Source organism: Callithrix jacchus, chromosome 7 (genome assembly GCF_049354715.1).
Source record: "Callithrix jacchus isolate 240 chromosome 7, calJac240_pri, whole genome shotgun sequence".
Lineage (NCBI taxonomy): Eukaryota > Metazoa > Chordata > Mammalia > Primates > Cebidae > Callithrix > Callithrix jacchus.
This window is the reverse complement of record NC_133508.1, coordinates 9,252,615-9,275,003: the sequence shown is the minus strand read 5'-3', so window position 1 is coordinate 9,275,003 and position 22,389 is coordinate 9,252,615. Positions and strand designations below refer to the sequence as shown.

At 38.2% G+C, this 22,389-nt stretch overlaps 1 long non-coding RNA gene across 1 annotated transcript in view; it reads right to left on the bottom strand.

Moving 5' to 3' along the window:
- Window positions 1–22,389, bottom strand: part of LOC103794057 (uncharacterized) — a 39,873-nt gene that overhangs the window by 17,365 nt on the left and 119 nt on the right. The window contains exon 2 of the long non-coding RNA XR_621309.3: window positions 22,100–22,284. This is a non-coding gene — a long non-coding RNA (uncharacterized LOC103794057). The remainder of the gene's footprint in view (window positions 1–22,099; window positions 22,285–22,389) is intronic.

The following is a 22,389-nucleotide window of genomic DNA, read 5'->3' as shown; positions in this document are numbered from 1 at the left end:
TACAAAGCCTAAAATATTAAGTATTTTGCCCTTTAGGGAAAAAAAAGTTTACTTACAATTGCCTAATATACAGCATAGAAAATTAAAAAAAAAAAAAGCGATAAAAGACAAGCTGGGCTCGGTGTCTCATGCCTGTAATTCTGCACTTTGAGAGGCCAAGGTGGGTGAATCGCTTGAGGTCAGGTGTTCTAGACCAGCCTGGCCAACATGGTGAAACCTCATCTCTAGTAAAAGTACAAAAACTAGGTGTGGTGGTGCGTGCCTGTTGTCCCAGCTACTCGGGAGTTTGAGGCAGGAGAATTGCTTGAAGCCAGGAGGTAGAGATTGCAGGAAGCTGAGATGGTGCCACTGCACTCCAACCTGGGTGACAGAGTGAGACTGTCCCAAAAAAAAAAAAAAAAAGAGAGGGAGAGAGAGAGATGGAAGATAGACGAATAGATGAGAGGCTCTAATGTATCTCTAAGAAGCAAAAGAGAGCAAATGAATGGATAAATAACTCTAAGAATTCACTATAAAATGTAATAAAAATAGTAGTGAATAATCTGATGCACTTTTGAAGAATTAAAATTTACCAATAAAATAACATGTAAAACAAGATCAGAATGATTAATATAAAAGTATTCTCAATGTCTTATCAGGAAAATGACACATACAATGTTTAACTTCGCACAGTGTTTAGACCATTAGGCATGCTGCTATATGTTAGGTCAAATACAAAATGATGCCTTTTAAAAGCATGGACGTGAAAACTCAATGGTACAACTGCATAGGAGAATGCATGAAAGCTGTAGAAAGGAAAGATGGCAAGGAAAATAATCCGAACAATGCAAAGGAAGGCACTGCAAGATAGAGGAGGAGAGAAAACAAATAAAAAATAGCAGCCATAAGATGATAAAAATAAATTACTAATAGATGAATTGTCAGGATGTCATTAATTACAGTGTAAAAATATAAAATCATTTCTTAAAAGATAGAAATTTTTAGGATGAATAAAAACAACTGTGATGATTCATATATGTGTCAACTTGAATGAGCCATGGGGTGTCCAGATATTAGGTCAAACATTAGGCTGGGCGTTTCTGTAAGAGTGCTTTAGGATGAGATTACCATTTTAATCTGTAGAGTAAAGCGCATTGCACTCTATAATGTGGGTGGGCCTCATCCAAGACTGACCCCCCGTTAGCAGAACATTTTCTGGTGAACAGCCTTTAGACAGAATCATTGCTTTTCCATGGGTCTCCAGCCTGCTGGTCAACCCCACACATCGCAACTCCTATGAGCCTCCAGAATCACATGAGCCAATTCTTTAAAATATGTCTTCCTCACTCTGGAGAACCTTGACTGATACCACAGCTTTATGCATTATTCCAACAACAATATTTAAATTATATTGATACAGAAATTTGAAACTAAAAATGTGTATCAGAAAATTATTGATCAATAAAAGAAAATATATCAGCAAAAGTAAGTGTTATGGCAAAAGAAACTAAGTTAAAAAAGGTATTTTTTAATTGATAAAAGACACAATTCACCACATAGACATACATTTTTTGAAAGCATAGCCATATAAATATGCACATCAAGCAACAGTGGAAAAAACCATAGAGACAAATTGATAAAATAACAGCTATAATAGAGGATCTTAATACAACTTTCTCAGAAAATCATAAATAAAACAAGTGTAATCTTAATATAATACAAAGGTCCAATTCTTGAGTTTAACATCAAGATTTGCTTTTTTCCTCTTTTCCTCTTTAGGTTTTTTTTTCAGTGCCTGACATTAAATCATAGAGTAATAACTCATGATTGTGACTTCAGTATGTCTTTCATCCCAATCCAAAGGCAAAAGTCAGTCTTTGCAGTGACTTTGGATATAGCTATTTTCAGAGTTCTCTTGTCCAAAGGCATCTCATAAGAGTATTTGCAATTATGTCACAAAGTAGAGGAAAGCATTAACTTGATTAGACAGTGATTTTCGCGTAAGCATTATAAAGAGCCCTGCTGAATTAGGATGACTTCCAGGAAGCTGTTTTGGAAAGTAAGATCATTAAGGCATTAAAGTTCAGCTTTCAGTCCTACCTGCATGATAGATTGTTAGGCTGAATATTAATTCTAAATGATCTGAAGAGATCATGACAATCACATTGAGTAACTTTAGCTCAAAAGCCTATTGGTGGCAGTAGACAGATTGCAATTTCTTTTTATTACATCACAAATTAAAATGAAATTTGTTTCATTGAAAATGAAGATAATTTTAGAATCAATATATAGATGTAACATTCTCCCTAAATTATTTAATTTTAGTTTAGTTCAGTTTTAGAGGAATTGAATCTCTGTTTTGCCTGCTAAGTGGCTCTCACTTCAAAATAAAGATCCTGCCAAAAAGACAGCTATTTGAATGTATCACACTGGGGCCCAAAGAAAGTTATATCAGCTGTTCCACGTATGCACCCACCTCCTCTTCATCAATCCATTCATTCACCTGTCCGTTCTCCATCTGTTCACTCATCCATCTATGTATCTGTTCCCTATCCATTCATTCATTTATCCATTCATCCATCCAACCACCCATCCATGCATCCATCTATCCATCCATTCATGCACCTGTCTATCCATTCATCCATCCTTCCCTCCCTCCATCCTTCTCTCCATCTAACCATTTTTTCTCCACCCACTGGCTCATCCTACAAATATTTATTGAGCAGCTGCTATGTGCTAGGCACTGTTCTACACAGTGGGGATATGTTAGTCAATAAAGCAACAAAGCTCCTGCTATCTTTGGCTTTATATGCTAATTAAAAAAAGTTAGAGAATATAATTATATATATAAATGCACACTACCTTGCTTTGTTTGCAAAGGATAATGGACAGCAGTTTCTGGCATATTAACTTCTTAGACCTGAGAAATTCAGTCTTGATTAGGTAGGCAAACCCCTCACTATCTTGTTCAGAAATCATTTTACAAGTAAGGGATAAAGGATCCCAGCGCCATAACATGGGGAGTTACTGTTCCACAACTTCTAAGGACAAGGGAAAGGACATGTCCAAATTATGTAAGCAACAGGAGCATTTAGAAAATATATATTTCTTCATTAACCAAAGAACATTGATATAAGTACTTAAATAATATGTTTATAGCAGAATAGACAGATGGAAAACCTTCGATTTGAGATTTTGTGAGCTACCATAGCCCATGCAGATAATCTACTCCTATTTCCTTACTCTTGGCTGTGGGGACCTTGATGATGTTCCAAATTGACTCAGCTTGTCTATGAAGAAAATATTTTAAGAAAGGAAGCAATATGGGTTGAATGAGGGTAGAGTTAGATTAAGTAAGGAGCTCAAAATAATATGATGGATCGCATTTTAAATATTTATTGGACCATGGAGATAAGCACTTCTACCCAGTCTGAAACTTATTCATGCCAGACATTTTTTCTCATTTAATTATTTTTGAAGCATGAATTAATTCTTTCCTCTTTTTCTTTTCAAATATCACCCAATTGTATAACAGCATACTCAATCTTTTCACCAACCCTTTACTTGATAATTCCTGTAGAAAAATATTAGCAGGTTTTTAAAATAATAAAGTGTATTACTAGCTTTAAGTAATTTCAATCGCTTTAGTTTTAACTATTTTTTTAAATTAAAAACATAACTAGAACAGGCATTTTGATGAATATGACAAGCTAACTCACAATGAGTCTCCAAGGGAGATAAAACCAAGGCACATGATTTTAAATAACGCTTGAAATAATGCACTTTGGAAAATATTTGATGCTAACACTTTTAATAATATCGGTAATTGTATACTTAAACTTATGTCAATTTTGTATTAACATGTTTAAATCTAAAGTTGAGATTTTAAAGGTCTACATCAATTGTTAAAAAGAACAGAAACTTGAAGAAAAGCAATTCTTTTTTTCCAAGTAGTGTTTTCTATAAAACATTAGTTAAAGCAAAAATGGGAAATTCAGAGCCCTGCCCACCTATCCTATGAAAAATGTAGTCATAGAGGAGTTCCTCAAATTATGTCTACATTTTCAAAGAAGCATATAGGACTTTTTTTCAAATCCAGCAATCTAAGAGTGAATGAATGCATGAATGAATGAATGACTGGATGGAGTCTTTTCATCTTTTTCTCCATGCATTAATCAAACGCATATGAAAAAGTATGGATTGCCAGTTGTGTCTTCGAACTCTATTTTATGAGGTATATTAACTTCTTAGGCTTCCAAATAATTTTTTCAAGTCAGAGGCCAACAGTCTGGTTTGCAGCCTGGATTGAAACACATGAGCATTCACCCTGACTTAACCTTCATCCAGGGAAATCCAAGGCTTTTCTCCAGGATAAAAGAGCTAGGTGGCAGCCATGGTTCCTCAACAACCACACATATGAAATGTCAGTCAAGGCCACTTAAAATACCTGACCTATCACCAAAACGACAGCAACCGTGCAGGGTGAAGCAGCAGTGCCTCCCATAGCAAGATGGATTCACGGGGATGGGAAGGACTGTACCAACTTGGCCCCACCAAGTTTGTGCCAATCACAATTCTCCCTAATACTGCCCCTTGGTAAAGCAAGTTGAGGAAAATAGCATGTTTTCTCATAAATCTATGCACCTGAATATAGACATATTTCTCGGTAGAGCCAAAGAAAATCACATGGGGAAAGACACAGAATGAATAGATGCTAAATTATGTCTCTCATTCTCAGATGAGTTGCTGAAGTTTCTATTGACAAGCTCAGGTTTACTAAAACTGTTTACTGTTTAGTGAAGCTGGTTTCCTCACACCCTGTGAGGGAATACAGAGATCAGTGAAGTGATGTTTGTAAAAATGAGAGTCAGTTTTCTGCCTAGTTTCAAACCTGTGGCCTAAGAGGTATTGACTACCAATGTCACTTCGTCCAAGGGACTTTAGCACCATGAGTTTTAGAGCCATCAGTTGTGAAACTGATGAGAAATAATCTCAGGTGCTTGGAACAGTGGCGAAAGTGTAGTATCTGCTGTAAAAATGTTTGCTGTGATTGGGATTTGATGGTTCAACAAAGTACCTAAGACAAATAGTTTTTAACTTAAATTATAAATCATCAACATTAAATTTACTCTTCTGGCAAAAAAAAAAAAAAGGCCAATAAAATGCTATGTAAATAAATACCAGATGAATTTGCTCTTACAGTACTTGCAGGCACATGCCCACAGGTGCACACATATTACACAGACACAATTAAAATTAATCTAACCTGGAATTTATCATTAGACATAGTTAATTAAGCATTGCCTTTTATCTTGCTATTTTTTTAAGCCTTGTAGCTGCAAATCTGACATGTCTACCATCCAGTAGTTTGTATTTCTGTGTCCTGGAGGCATGAGTAATTTTAAAACTCATTGGAGATTTATAATCTAGTTCAGACAGGTTTTGTTAATATTCCTTACAGACTATGCCCATTTATTAACATGTCACAAGGTCTCTTTAAGCAATATTTTTTCTCATCTATTTAATCTGACAAAACCTTCAGTTTTACAGTTTCATATTATCCTTATATCTGATTATGTCACAGATGTATAATGAACAGAGAGTGATTATACAGTTAGCTGCTGTCCTGTTGCATTTGAGAATCCGTCCATATTATATTCTTCTTAAAATCTTCCCTTAGAATCAGAGTGGTGTCTTCCAGTTTTAGAAGAAGGCAGTATTTGTAAATAACTTTTTCTTTTTTAAAAAATTGAAAAGTTCTTTTCATTACAGATGAGTTGTGTGCTATGAAAATATTGTTTCCTTCCCAGCATTTATGATGTAATAAGTGGGGCTGTAGCACCTCCCTGAATAAGTTGAGGTGGCCTTTCAGAGGGTGACATACTGACATACTAGGGATAAAGCTGTGCATGGGAATTTCTCGTTCTTTTACAAGAAAGTGTCTATTCCTCATTGCTACAATTTAATTATTCTGTCTTCTTTTCAAGACAATGGTAAGTCTATAGGATATGTGACTATGACCCACATTGAAAAATGCAAAAGGTATAAAATAATAGCTTTGATTTATAGGATTTGTGACTATGACCCACACTGAAAAACACTAAAGGTATAAAATAATAGCTTTGATCTTTTGATCATCATGATCATAGTTTTTAGATATATTTAAAGAAGAATTTTACAAAGTGCTGTATGTATTCAAAATAGCAAAGTTTTGCTAAAGACATCATCATTCTTACTGAAAAATGTATTACTTTTTTATCATAGTTTAATTTCTGGGGTAGATGTGCAGATCTTACAGGATTGTTACATAGGTGTACACATGCCATAGTGCTTTGCTGCCTCCATTCCCCTGTCACATACATTAGGTATTTCTCCCAATGTTATCCCTCCCCAATCTCCCCACCCACCACTATCCTTCCCCTAATCCCCCCCTAAACCAGAACACCTCTCCTCCTCCAAGGGATCACAACTCCTCACCAGCAAGGGAACAAAACTGGATGGAGAATTAGTTTGATGAATTGACAGAAGGTGGGTAATAACAAACTTTTCTGAGCTGAAGGAACATGCTCTAACCCAATGCAAAGAATAAGAACCTTGAAAAAAGATTAGACGAAATACTAACTAGAATAAACAGCTTAGAGAAGAACATAAACGACTTGATGGAGCTGCAAAACACAGCATGAGAACTTCGCAAAGCATACACAAGTTTCAATAGCTGAATCGATCAAGCAGAAGAAAGGATATCAGAGATTGAAGATGAACTCAATGAAATAAAATGAGAAGGCAAGACTAGAGAAAAAAGAGTGAAAAGAAATGAACAAAACCTCTAAGTAATATGGGATTATGTGATAAGACCTAATCTGCATTTGATCAGTGTTTCTGAATGTGACAGGAAAAAATGAATCCAAGTTGGAAAACACTCTTCAGGATATTAACCAGGAGAACTTCCCCAACCTAGCAAGGCAGGCCAGTATTCAAGTCTAGGAAATACAGAGAACACCACAAAGATATTCCTCAAGAGGAGCAACCCCAACGCACATAATTGTCAGATTCACCAGGGTTGAAATGAAGGGAAAAATGCTAAGGGCAGGCAGAGAGAAAAGTCGGGTTACCCACAAAGGGAAGCCCATCAGACTCACAGCAGATCTCTTGGCAGAAACCCTACAAGCCAGAAGGGAGTGGGGGCAAAGTTTCAATATCCTTAAAGAAAAGAACTTTCAACCCAGAATTTCATATCCAGCAAAACTAAGCTTCATAAGTGAAGAAGAAATAAAATTATGGACAAGCAATTGCTGAGAGATTTTGTCACCACCAGGCCTGTCTTACAAGAGCTCCTGAAGGAAGCACTAAACATGGAAAGGAATGACCAGTATCAGACACTGCAAAAACACACCAAACTGTAAAGACCATCGACACAATGAAGAAAGTGTGTCAACTAACTAATGGGCAAAACAACCAGCTAATATCAAAATGGCAGGATCAAATTCACTCATAGAAATATTAATCCTAAATGTAAATGAGCTGAATGCCCCAATCAAAAGACACAAACTGGTAATTGGATAAAAAGTCAAGACCCTATGGTATGCTATATTCAGGAAACCCAGCTCACGTGCAAAGGCACACATAGACTCAAAATAAAGGGATGGAAGAAGATTTACCAAGAAAATGGAGAGCAAAAGAAGCAAGGGTAGCAATCCTAGACTCTCATAAAACAGACTTTAAACCAACAAAGATCAAAAGAGACAAATAAGGGCATTACATAATGGTAAAAAGATCAATGCAACAAGAAGAGCTAATTATCCTAAATATATATGCACCCAATATAGGAGCACGCAAATACATAAAGCAAGTTCTTAATGATATACAAAGAGACTTAGACTCCCACACAATAATAGTGGGAGACTTTAATACTCCACTGTCAACATTAGACAGATCAACGAGACAGAAAATCAACAAGAATATCCAGGACTTGAACACAGATCTGGACCAAGCAGACCTAATCCCTAATCCCTAATCTCCATCCCAAATCCACAGAATATATATTCTTCTCAGCACCGCATCACACTTACTCTAAAATTGACCATCTAATAGGAAGTAAATCACTCCTAAGCAAATGCAAAAGAACGAAAATCATAACAACCAGTCTCTCAGATCACCGTGCAATGAAATGAGAACTCAGGATTAAGAAACTCACTCAAAACCACACAACTACCTGGAAACTGAACAACCTTCTCCTTAATGACTGCTGGATAAATAACGAAATGAAGGCAGAAATGAAGATGTTCTTCAAAACCAGAGAGAACAAAGACACAACATACCAGAATCTCAGGGACACATTTAAAGCAGTGTCTAGAGGGAAATTTATAGCAATAAATGCCCACGTGAGAAGTGAGGAAAGATCTAAAATTGATACCCTGCCATCAAAATTTTAAAAAACTAGAGGAGCAAGATCAAACAAATTCAAAAGGTAGCAGAAGACAAGAAACAACTAAGATCAGAGCAGAACTGAAAGAGATAGAGACAAAAAGAAACCTTCAAAAAAAATCAATAAATCCAGGAACTAGTTTTCTTGAAAAGATCAGCAAAATAGACTGCTAGTCAGATTAATAAGAAAGAAAAGAGAGAAGAATCAAATAGATGCAATAAAAAATGATAAAGGGGATACCAATCCCACAGAAATACAAACCACCATCAGAGATTACTATTTTTTAATGAAAAGAATGATCTTGATTTAAATAGTGAGCACCTTTAATTTTATTTTAATTTGTTATGACAGCTACAGAAGAAAAAAACTTGAAGTTCAGGAAGCTAGGAGCCTTTGGCACTTAAAAAATCACTGAAAGAAGAAAACACGGAAAACATTGTAATATAGGTCTAAAATGTTGTTTTATTGAAACACTCTGCTACTTGTCAGCATGATTTTTATTATAAAATGAGACACATATGGAGTATAGATAGAAATGAAAAACATTTCAAGCTTTGCCTTTTCTTTTGCTAACATACATAAAATATGTCAGTGGAATGTTTAGCACTAGGCTTGGCATAGTAAGTAGCTGATATTAGTTTCATTCTCCACACCAAGATTTTTAAATCTTTTTTTAAAAAACAAACATCCCAAAGTTTCTTTTAATATATATATATATTAAAAGTTCAATACAATATGGTCAATATTTTGACTTTTGCAAAGAGACCAACGGCCTGGCTCTGCCCCATGGAGTAGATTAATCCTCAGGGAGGTTGTCTCAGCTGGAAGGTGTGGCGAGCCAGGCCTGCTCACCATGCCTATGCTAGACCCCAGAGCCCCTGTCCAGCATCGTCAAGGGCTCTCTAGGGCTGGCAGACGGGTGCTGGGAGAACTGTGCCCTGGAGAGAAGATGAATGTTCTACCACAAGAACAAGGTATCATACATTTTTGGGAAAAGGGAGAGAAAGTAAAATAGGAATAGAAAGTTTTATGTTTCTTAGCTAGAAATGAAGCATCTAAATTTTACACAAAGAAGGCCAAGCACGGTGGCTCACACTTGTAATCCTAGCACTTTGGGAGGCTGAGGTGGGCGTATCATTTGAGGTCGGGAATTCAAGACCAGCCTGGTCAACATGGTGAAACACCATCTCTACTAAAAAAAGAAATATACAACATTTAGCTGGACTTGGTGGTGCACCCTGTAATCTCAGCTGCTCTGGAGGCTGAGGCAGGAGAATTGCTTGAACTCAGGAGGCAGAGGTTGCAGTGAACGCAGATCGAGCCACTGCATTCCGGCCTGGGTGACAGAGTGAGACTCTCTCTCAAAAATGAAAAATATAAAAACAAAAATAAATAAACTAATAAACAAAACGTGCACAAAGAACCATATCTAAAGTAAACTGTAAGTAATATGTGAATTATTACAAATAGGGAACCCTGACATAGCATAGCTTTCATTGATGATGAAGAAAATTACGTGTTAAAATTGTATTAACAAGTGCATAATACAAGTTTATTTTGTTGAAGAATTTTTTAAATTCCTGTTTTTAACTGCAATACAGTTTACTCTTGAACAATGTGGGGGGTGTTACCCCTGGGCACTTGAAAACCCGCTTGCACATTTTGTCTCTTCGGAAACCTAACCACTGCTGTTGCTGGCAAAAGCTGCAGTTATGGCCTCGCCAATGCCTTCTTCGTTTTTTACAATGATCTTTAGGCTGATTCATTTATCTTAAGATGGTGGGAAATCCCAGCTGCAGACCTCAATCTACAGTGCATGTAAAGCAAATTAACTGATTTTTGTAGTGTCGTAAATTTTCTTTGCTTCTTGGGAAACTTCCAGCATCACCAGTGGCCCTTCGTGTGGGTTCCATGGTGCTTTTCAACTTTGACCATATTGCACTAAGCACGAAAAATACACAATAACTGTGAGATTACTTTTTACTACGGTACGCAATTAACTAGAGAGACAAATTTTCAAATGGCAGTGATCGGCATTGCTGGGCTTTATGCGGAAGTTCACAAGGCGCGCACTCACCGCAACAGCAACGGGAGGTGCCTGTGAAATTATCACAGTGGCACAGTATGTGCCAAAGTTACTTTCACGCAGCTATGATTTCATACTGCATCTTTACATTGGCTTATATTCCTCTTGTCTGTGAATGGTGCCGTGTACAAACTGTAAGAATTTGAGCATAAACTTTGATAAATTTTAACCTCGTATAATTGATTTGCATATATTTATAGTAATAAATGATAAAATAGAAAAGTATCTACATATATTTTATGATTTCATGCCATACCTCTTTTCAAATTTTCTGATATTTCTAGGCTACATGGTTGGTCTACAATATTTTTCAAATTGTTGTAAATGTCCAAAAACATTTCCAATATAATTATTGAAAAAATTACTAAGTGGACCCATGCAGCTCAAAGCCATGTTGTCCAAGTGTCAGCAGCACTGTGGTAGGTGAGGTTACAATTATTTCCTTTTGTAGTTCTGTGGCCATATAAATTTAATATCATGCTAGATGCTCAGGCCTGTTTATCCGTAAAGCTCTGTGCATGGCCTCTCCTCCTAGCTTGGGTGGACTGCTGAATGAGTGGAATCAGTGCAACAGCTGGAATTCAGGTGGGCCAATGATTCTTTCAGGGAACCCAATATGTCCTCTTCTCTTAATCCAAATAAATAGATGCTATTTTTGCCACATTCCTAGCCCAAAAATGCACCTGGCTAGGTGCTGCCAATTTTTAAATACTGGGCTGTTTTCAGAAAGCTGCCCTCTTCTCCTTTCTGTGAGTTCTATCTCCGTCAGGGAGCGCTGGGCTCAAACTGTTCTCACCTAAGGATCAGGACATCAGGAGTCTTTGAAACGAACACAAAATGTGCTCAGGGGGCAGGTGTCACTTACAGAGACTTACCTAGTGAGCCACAGTTTAGAAAACTCTCGTTTGCCTTCTGCTTTCTTGGACTTTACAGCTCCCTTAAAGTGGCTTAGCTTACCAGGCTTTGAGGTTTACACGAATCAATGCCTCTCCCTTGGAAAATGAATCTCACAACCTTTCTGGTTGGACAAAATCTTCAAATCCATTTTTTGACCAGAAAGATTAGGATTTGAGAAGCCAGATCACTACTCTTTTCACCTGCCAGAGTAGCGTCCCCAGAACTTCCCCTCACACTCTGACAAAACACCTTCATTCACAATGAATGGGGACCTAGGTGTTAGTTTGCTTTTGACAGTCATTTTTTCTTCCAGGTTGCCACAGCGAACCTGTAACAAAACTCCAGAGCAGCTGTTTTCCCTTTTCCTGACAGTGTGTCATGTCGAAATTCTACCAGGCACCACTGCTGATCAGACATAAAAGCACTCCGAATAATAATAACGTTAGGCCGGGCGCGGTGGCTCACGCCTGTAATCCCAGCACTTTGGGAGGCTGAGGCGGGTGGATCACGAGGTCAAGAGATCGAAACCATCCTGGTCAACATGGTGAAACCCCGTCTCTACTAAAAATACAAAAAATTATCTGGGCATGGTGGCGCATGCCTGTAATCCCAGCTACTCAGGAGGCTGAGGCAGGAGAATTGCCTGAACCCAGGAGGCGGAGGTTGCGGTGAGCCGAGATCGCGCCATTGCACTCCAGCCTGGGTAACAAGAGCGAAACTCCGTCTCAAAAAACAAAAACAAAAATAAATAATAATAATAACGATAAATAGAATGTGGTTAACCCTTCATTCTGAGTCATCCAGCTAGAAGCTGACAATAGATCCTAGGTCCTTTTTTTGTTTGTTTGTTTTGAGACGGAGTTTCGCTCTTGTTACCCAGGCTGGAGTGCAATGGCGCGATCTCGGCTCACCGCAACCTCTGCCTCCTGGGTTCAGGCAATTCTCCTGCCTCAGCCTCCTGAATACCTGGGATTACGGGCACACGCCACTGTACCCAGCTAATTTTTTGTATTTTTAGTAGAGACGGGGTTTCACCACGATGACCAGGATGGTCTCGATCCCTTGACCTCATTATCCGCCCGCCTCGGCCTCCCAAAGTGCTGGGATTACAGGCGTGAGCCACCGCGCCCGGCCCTAGGTGCTTTTTAATCAGCGAGGTGGTAGTTATACAATTAAGCTGCAGGAGTAAGGAGTTTGAAATTGTGTCCGTCTTCAAGTGAAGCGTGTGGTCCAAGAGACAATTTTTAAACACAATGGCTTTATTTTGGCAAACATGTTTGCTTTCAGAAAGTCCGTTTAAGAATTAAAAAGTGTAGGCCGGGCATGGTGGCTCAAGCCTGTAATCCCAGCACTTTGGGAGGCCGAGACGGGTGGATCACGAGGTCGAGAGATCGAGACCATCCCGGTCAACATGGTGAAACCCCGTCTCTACTAAAAATACAAAAAATTAGCTGGGCATGGTGGCGCGTGCCTGTAATCCCAGCTACTCGGGAGGCTGAGGCAGGAGAATTGCCTGAACCCAGGAGGTAGAGGTTGCGGTGAGCCGAGATCGCGCCATTGCACTCCAGCGTGGGTAACAAGAGCGAAACTCCGTCTCAAAAAAAAAAAAAGAATTAAAAAGTGTAAATGACTGCCTTCTGGGGGCGGGGGGGGGGCGGGAAATAAGTGCTGCAGAGCTTATTATAGCTCTTAGAGAATAAAAATAAGAGATTGAAAGGTCATTGAACATTTTATGGTATTGATGGGCTTTAAAGGAAGTATCAGCGAGCTCTGCCGATTTTGACAGACTGCAGTCCCCGAGAAGGCTCTCAGACTGAATCTCAACACTTGCTTATCTCAGAAAGACTCTGAGACAGGTGCATGTCAGTATCTTCCAACCACTTCTTCAACACGCCCTGGAAGACCTGATTCTTGGTGTGTCACACGTCCTGCAACAAAGGACCTTTAGATGTATGAAGATCTTTTTTTTTAAAAAAGCTGGTTTTGTGTTAAGCAGAGTAATAGAATTCATTTACGATTTTTTTTCTTTTTTCTGGGTGCTTATACTTGGATGTGCTTATACATAGAGGTAGATCAAGGAGAGGCTAAATATTAAGTTCTGAGATTCTATCTGTTTCTCTATATAGAGGTTCATTACATCCTCAAAAACTGAAACCGGAAAATACACATAGTTGTATTATGGAGGAGTCAAAATATTTCACCAAAAATCAAATCTATGTTCTGAATGTAATATCATGAACAATTATTCATTTGTTGATGTTAGGATTCTACTTTTTAGAAAATTATGTATTGAATTTAACAGGACATTTTTGTCTTGTAATATGTTCTTAGCAAGCAACAGGAGCAAAAGATGTGACATTACATTTAAATATATTTACATATTATTTTATTATGTTTGATCTATGTTAAAAAGTCACTCAACAATAAAAATAGAATTGAGAGAAAATTTGTAATACTACTCCAGACAAAACTGGTTTTAAATAAAGCATTTTTAAGAAAGCCATATATATATATGTATATATATATATACCTTTTTTTTTTTGAGATGGAGTCTCGCTTCGTCACCCAGCCTGGAGTGCAGTGACGTGATCTCGGCTCACTGCAAACTCCATCTCCTGGTTTCAAGCAATTCTCCTGCCTCAACCTCCCCAGTAGTTGGGATTACAGGTGCTTGCCACCAGTCCTACCTAATTTTTGCATTAGAAGCAATTAGTGTTACAGGTACAGAAAACCAACACTTGCCTTCCTAATTTTAGTATTTTGGAATATTTTCTAGTTGTTCTAAACATTTTTGGGAAAAAAAAAGAAAACATTCATATTGAGGAAACTTCTGGATCTCCTTGAATGTTTTACTTTACAGAATTCCCTTATTTCCTTCTACCTGGACAATAGCTCACTGTTTAGGTGACTAAATGTGTTTTCCTGTGGATAGGTATGTACGTATCTGGTTACCTGGAGGGTGACAGGATGCCTGAGTTCATCAAGGTAAGGTATTGTCAGGAACATTTGTTTTCTGTGAGCATATATACATACGTACACACACACACACGTGTATGTATGTGTATGTGTCTCTCTAGAAGACTTTCATGTTGACAAATAAGGCTATTTATTGATGGCTTAGAAAGACAGTGTAGCGCATTTCACTGAATCCAAGTTGCCATAGATTTCAAGAGGCAGCCAATTTCAACCACGTTGCCATGTAAAAATATGTGCAGATTTCAATTGATAGAGAAATCTAGACACAGGAAACTTCATTCAGCAAAAGCACAGAGTAGCTTGGTGATCTCAGACCCATAAAAAAATGTATGAGTACCTTACTTTCCAGGTTTTTAGTTTAATATTTATAATATACTATCTAAAAGCCATCTGTAGGTAATTGGTAAAAAGATTGCATTACAGCTGGATAAGGGAGTAATATGCAGCCACTATACTCTGAATGACATCTATATACACAGGCATCAGAATTGCTATGATTATGCCATGAAGTTAAAAGAATAGGTGTGTAAACAGTATATGTGCTGTGATGTCATATTTGTAACACATACAGATATAAACGCGTTTATATATATGAATCAGGGAGAATGTAAACTAAATAGTTTGTGGTTCTTATTGCAAGAGGTGGCATCTTTTGGTGGGGTGAGTAGAATTTACGTTTGAATTTCAATTTCTGCTCCTGTGTAGGTTGTGACTGTGTAGGTTTTTTGTTTTTAACACCAAGTATATGTTACTCAACAAGGCAACATCAGTAAAGGTGGTCGATTTTGAAAAGACAATCTGTAATGAAATTTGTTAACTGATATGTAATTTATGTGAGTAAAACGGTGAGCAAAAGCAAACCCTAGAGCTACAGTGAAGACTAAGACGGAAAGCTAACTCTTCACTGACCCTTCCTTAAGAGAAACTTTCTCTCTCTCGGGAGTTTGAGTAACATGGATCTGAAAATAAGGATGTGTTGTTTTTGCAAAATTTGAGATGGAAAGATGATCATTTTAAAAAATTGGTTGTAATTATTTTTTGAGATTTTTTACTTCCATCGGTTTCAGGGAACAGGGGCTATTTGGTTACGTGGGTAAGTTCTTTAGTGGTGATTTGTGAGATTTGGTTTCCTCCCTTCACCCAAGCAGTATGCACTGAACCCAATTTGTAGTCCTTTATCCATCACCCTCTTCCCGCCCTTTCCCCTGAGTCCCCAAAGTCCATTGTGTCATTCTTATGCCTTTGTCTCGTAAGTTAGCTTCTACTTATGAGTGAGAACATACGACGTTTGGTTTTCCACTACTGAGTGACTTCACTTAGAATAATAGTCTTCAGTCCCATCCAGGTTGCTGCAAATGCCATTAGTTCATTCCTTTTTCATGGTTAAGTAGTATTCCATCACATACATGCATGCAGATATGTTTTTCATATAATAATTGCTTTTCCTCTGGGTAGATACACAGTAGTGTGATTACTGGCAGACTTCATTACAAAGAACCCAAAAGCACATGTAACAAAAACAAAGATAAATAGGTGAGACTTAATGAAACCAAAGAGCTTTTGCATGGCAAAAGGAATAGTCAGCAGAGTAAGTGGACAACCCTAATAATGAGAGAAAATTGTCACAATCTATAAATCTAACAAAGGATGAATACCTAGAATCTACAAGGGACTCAAACAAATCAGCAAGAAAAGAACAAATAATCTCATCAAAAAGTGGGCTAAGGACATGAATAGATGATTGGTCAACAAACATATGGGAAAATGCTCTCCGTTACTAATGATCAGTAAATGAAAATCAAAAGCACCGTGTGATACCACCTCACTCCTGCAAGAATGGCCTTAATAATAAAAAAAATAACAATAGATATTGATGTGGATCCAGGTAAAAGGGAACACTTCTGCACTGCTGGTGGGAATGTTTCTAATACAACCACTGCAGAAAACAGTGTGGAGATTCCTTAAAGATTGTAACTAGTTTTTAAAACTTTCGCAAAGGAATGGTCATGTTTTATCTTTCGCTGTTGCTGCTTTTGTTGCTCCTAGATCCACTTTGCATTCCCTTTGTTATTAGGGTCAACACCAGTGTTTCCAATATTAATGTTACATGGAAACCTCAGCCTTGTGCAAGCCCTGAGGGTCCTTAAACACTGCAGACTGGCAGAGCTACCCGCAGTCCCCTGGCTCAGAGCCTTACTCAGCACCGTGCCATGCAGGTGTGCAACGAGTGCCCTCTTACTGGTCTTGGGACAGAATCTGCAATCGAACGGAGACATATTTCCATCCTCATGGCCAGTACTAAGCATAAACTAAGGTTAGTCTAGTATCCTAAGGATGTAGAGTCCCTTTTCCTTTCCCTGAAGACACTGGGGAACGATTGTCTCACCAGCCAAGGGTGACCCCAGAAACAGTCTCTACACCAAGCTTTGCTTCAGGCTCTTGCCTTCCTCATTCTTAGCAGCAGCACAGCCCATGAGGGCACGGTCGCATACTAGTGCGTTCACTGTGCCTGGGGCTGTGGACTGGGCTGCCTGTGTGCCCAGCACAGTGGACATCTGGCTGTGAGGAAGCGTGTGGCCACATCAGTGCAGGGAGTACAAGAGGCCTGGAGTGGGGAGACAGCACAGTGCTCCCAGCCAGACACTGGGTGCTCTCATTTTGTTTCATTTTGTTTGTGCTGACCTTTCAATTTTGCTACCTAGTAGAGGTACACGTATTCTACGGATGATGTAATGAGCAGTCCTTCCTTCCTGCATGTTTTTTTCACATGCTGAAGTGTGGATTATTTTCTATTAACCCTCTATTTCAGTTGAAGATGTCTACCCAGTGGGTCTCAGGGATTTGCCCAGGAAGAAACAGGGAGACAGCAATTGCATGAGGTCCTTCCTGCGCAGGCCATCCTGACCCTTCCACAGTGTTCTCCCTCCATCTCCCAGGAAGGCGGCCAGAGGGAGCTGGTGCTGGTTTAGGGCGGGCTTCACGGCAAGGCTAATGTTCTGTCAGTTCACACCGCGTGCTTTCTGCGGCTTTCAGCCAGTCTTTATGGATTGTTCATTGCCTGCACCATCATGGCTGCTAAATAGTTTTGGTATTATTCTTGGATCTGTTGTCTAACTTTTAAGTTGACAGTCAAAATGTGATGCGAATTAGATGAGAATTAAGATGACACACATACTCCGATTTGTTTGTTAGGATTGAGAGAAAGAGTAGGACATTGTTAGGATGATGGTGCATAGGAGGTAAGGGAGGTGTCACAGAGTGTGATGTAGAAACTCATGCGTCATATCCGTATTTTCACTCATTCTGCAAAAGTCAATTTTATATTTATTGTTGTAAATAAATATACGTTGTATGTGTTTTTACCGTCTTCAGGATTAACGCTCCCATTCATTGTCTATATTCTATGCCCTCTGTAAAGCAGCAGATATGCATTTTCCTTTCATCCCTGTGCAAGCTGACTAGAAAATGAATCCCCACGGTAGAAACTCGCTGCCCAACAAGTTAATAGAAAAATGCTGTTATTGCTGGCATAAATTAGGTTGCATACTTTGTATTGGTTAGAAGCATTTGCTGCAGGCAATTTTACACCATAAACGCCAAATTAACTGCTGTTGATTATGCTACTGATCATTCTTGCTATTTTATAACAATAATAAATAATTACATAAAAATCTCCGTATACCAGATACAAAATAGAAAAACTTGAAACATCAGAAACTTGGGTGGAAGGTGGGAAAGCTGGGCGAACAAAAGCCTGTTTAATTCCGAGTTATCTGCAGTATAATTTATCTTGAGATCTGGTTCAGCCTTAAGTAGAATAATAGAATCTATGTATGATATTTTTGTTGTGTTTATACCTTTTTGGGTTCCTTGTGTTCTAATAGAGAAAAAACTTGTAAGATTCCTTAACAATCTATGGTTTGTATTTTTGCAGAAAATATGGTTTTAATCAGTGACATTTTAAAAGGCTTTTGTACAAATGTTCAATTTTGCAATTTTGTGGCATGTAAGTGGACAAATATTGGTAGTAAAACTACCAAATCTGCATAGTCTTTAATTCGAAGTGTGTCATTTAAAATTTATTGCAAATATATTTAGAAAATGATTATTGCTTGTGCTATATAATTTTAAAAGTGCCTGTCTATGCCATAAATTCAGCCTTCCCCAAAGTCAGACATGCCTCTTGTTTTGTTCAGCGACATATGATAGAAATTTTTCTTTACATGTTGTAACTACCGCCTTTAGACTTAAACATGGGTTATGGCAAAAAACAAAATTTGTCATTTAACAAATTTGTCTGAAATTTATCTTTTAGGTAGATTAAACTTTTAACTAAAGTGTCAGAATTATTTATTACAATTTCTACCACTAAGCAGTGTGTGCTTGTGTATCAGTTAATAAATGGTTCAAAATAAATAAATTCATAAAAATAGTGACAGTATATCTGGTTAAGACTTCCAAGGGTTTTAAGTAGTAGAAAATTACATCTTAGAATCAATAATTTGTGATTGTTATTATCTATGATTTCTCTTATCAACTGGGTTTATTTTTCCTTAAAATTTACTAATTCACCCTGTAGATTTCACATTAAATGATTTGAATTAATTTTTATGTATATGGTTACAAACTTTTGGGTGATATTTTAAAAATGTGTCAATAGATAATTCACGCCTGCCATGTGGATTAACCTCCAGGCATCTCAGTAACAAGAGTCAAGGATTTCTGCTGCATGTGGTTTAGAGTCTTGGGTTACTCACTTGTTTTTCAGTTCCCAGGTTGATTCTACACTTGTTTCCTGGGGCCACATGTGTTTCAAGCAGTCAACCAAAAAAGAAAAAAAAATCAAGTAAAGTTTGTCACCTGTGGCACTGTGTCTATGAACCTGGGTATGGAAAAAGCCACCATTTTTATTGTTGCTTCCAGAGTCAACAGAAAAGCTTGCCATCATTTTAACCCACTAATTTAGCAGTAGAAAATCCTTCCTCAGCATGTGAAATTGTTGCATCAACCATGTCATTTTACCACTAAATTAGAAAGCAGATTGTAGACTCTTCCATGTTGACAATTTCCAAAAGAATTCCTATCTTTACATTTTAATAGTCTGAGTTTTTAACATTATGACCAAAGCGTAACAGCAGGAGAGCCAGTAAGGCATGATGGCGTGGAGCAGGAATTCAGGAGTCGGCCCTGGGAAGCACAGATGGACTGAAGTCAGGCTGAGCCACGCTGAAGCAACAATCATCCAGCACTTGCCTTAGGAATAAGGGGAAATTATTATGATGTGGAAAGTATTATTCCTAACGATTCTATCTTCACAGTGGCTAATCTGTTAAAGGATATTGCAGATGGTATCATTTTGCCTAAACTTCACAAATATAAATATATTTCAACCTATTTTTGAGACTAATTCATTGGATTAGTATACTGCTAAAATTTAACTGGCATTAAAATGGAGCTAAGCTATGGAATAAAACATGAGACTCTACACACACGCACAACACACACACACAGTGAGTACACCACACACACATACATACACATACTACACACACACTACACACACCACAGACATTGCACATGCTACACATACCCACAAACTACACACATACACACACACACACACACACACACACACGTCTTCTCGAAGTAAGAGTTTAAAGGTCAAAACATACTTTCAAAGTTCTGAGGTCAAACATATTTCTGGGGTCATAACATAATTTTAAAACTGCCTTGACATTGAAACAAACTGTTTTACAGGTGTCAAAACAGGAACAGCCACTTCGATGTTCGAACAATAAGCCTATGACAGCCAAAACCTTGGAGTGGAAAGTCTGAATTTTTGGATTTCATTTGCTCTTTGCCCTCAAAAGGCCACAAGCAGGGAAAAAAGCAATGGAAATGTTTCCCAGTGCTATGAAAAGGGAGGCGTCTTGCTCATTTTAGGGCATTAAAAAAAATCTTTCCACCGTTTTTATTTTTCTATTTTCCTGCGTCTTCGACATCATCGAAGTAGGGTTTCTGTTTCCATCATTTTGAGACAAGCACTCACTGTACTGTCTTCTGTCCTCTGGCAGAGATAATGTATCTGGGTTTCCTTAGTGATATTTTAAACACATTTTTTCTGTCCTCCCATACAGAGCGCATACTTTTGGTGGAATTCCTGTTGTGTGGGAGACCAGCTTAGTTCCATTCACACACTCACACTCCCAGATGTGGCCCCCTGGTCTTATTCCTATCTCACTGTTTCAACAGTCAGACGTTTGTTCTTCAGGCTGCTCTCTGCAATATCCTAGTCAGACAACCGCAGGGAGCCTTTGTGCATTTATTTATTTATTTGCCTGGTATGCTTCAGTGTTTTGGGGGCTTTTCTTCCATCTGAGGAAGTTAAAACTCTGCAAAAGTTTGGCTCCAGAAAAAGGGAGCCCAACTGCCCTGTGATTCCTTTAATTGTGTAAATGAGAGATGGCAGGTGGTGGGGCAGGGCTGGTGGAAGAAAAAGAAATGGAATTCACTTGGCATCCAGGATTGTCACTTATCGTGCCCCTGTATTGAAAAGCCACAAAATGAGACTGAAAAGTTGGGCATCAGAAAGAGGATTATGTCTATTTTCACCACCCTTATACTTTGCCGCCACAGGTTAGTTTAATTAACCTGTGAGACAAAGTGTTGAACCCTCTGAAAAGATAGGGGCTTTCAGAGGTGCCTTAGAGGCAAGAAACACAACAATATTTATATTTCTTTTTGGCTGAGGAAGGTCACTGTGGTGACAGTTTCAGGAGGACACCTGCATTCTTCTCTTTTGTCAACAGGACTCGGAATATAAACAAAACATGCAGTCACTTCCCACCAGGATGTATCCTTCTGGATGTCAGCACACGTGCAAGATGACAATTTCAGGCAAGAATTTTTTCCTCTAATCTATGACTTGATCACTCGGGTGTCTGGGAGTGGGTTAGAGAACATATCTGAAGTTAAAGCTTGAATGCTTTTCAGTGTGACTGGAGGTGAGGGCAGGGGTCCGGGAGACCCAGACAGCAGTTGCTCAGCTCAGCACCTAAGTGCTCCCTGTTCTCAGGAGGAGTAACAGAAAGCTTAGGGGAAGAAACGGCTCCAGAGAAGACGCGTGCTTAGAAATGAACACTGTAAATGTTACTCAGCATACAATTGAAGGAAAGGCATCACTCACAGGAAGTGATCACAATTCTTTATTATCTGGGCCTTGTCACTAAGGAAACACTCGCTGAGTAGAAGAAACCAGTCCTCTTTGAGTTTAGGTTAGTTATGATGGCTCTGTGTTTGCTTCATTCACAATAATTACACTTAAAAAGTTTACAGTCCTCAAGACAAAAAACATGTCCACACCCTTGAATTTGTTTTAGTTATATGTGAGGTCAATGTTATCCATCTTCATTTATCAGATAAAGAAACTGAAAACCATAGTCTGTCATAAAATAATCCCAATTCCGATCTTCAAGAATTCAAGTTTTATTGTCCTATTGTACTAGAGCTGTTTTTGTAAAACACACGACTTTAATCTTTCAGACAAAATCATGAAAACATAAACTTATCACGCACAACAGCCTGACATGCAATGCAGTGTAGTCTAGGATATAGGCACTAGTGTCAAATTTTAATCAAAAACCAGCTAAATTTGTTTTAAAAAAGATTTTTTCCTGGATCTGGAAAAGGAAGTGCTTTTCTGGCATAAAACAAAGAATATAAGGTAGAATTCAGACCTTACGTGTCTGTAGGAGATTTTAACGTGAATGAATTTCACATGCTTTTAAAGCTTTCTTCTCCTTCTTCTTCTATTTTTAATCATCTTAGCAGCCGTTGTTTATTTTCTGGAGAGGAGTGGTTTTTATTTACATTGGAAAATCCATCGTTTTTGCATAGGTTGTCTTTCATTCTTGGTGAGGCACTGAGAAAGGAGAAAAACAAAACTTTAGAAACAGAGCAATGGTATAATTGATTGAATGTTACGTGAACTGTCAAGATTAGAACTTTCCCATACTATCTTAGGAAT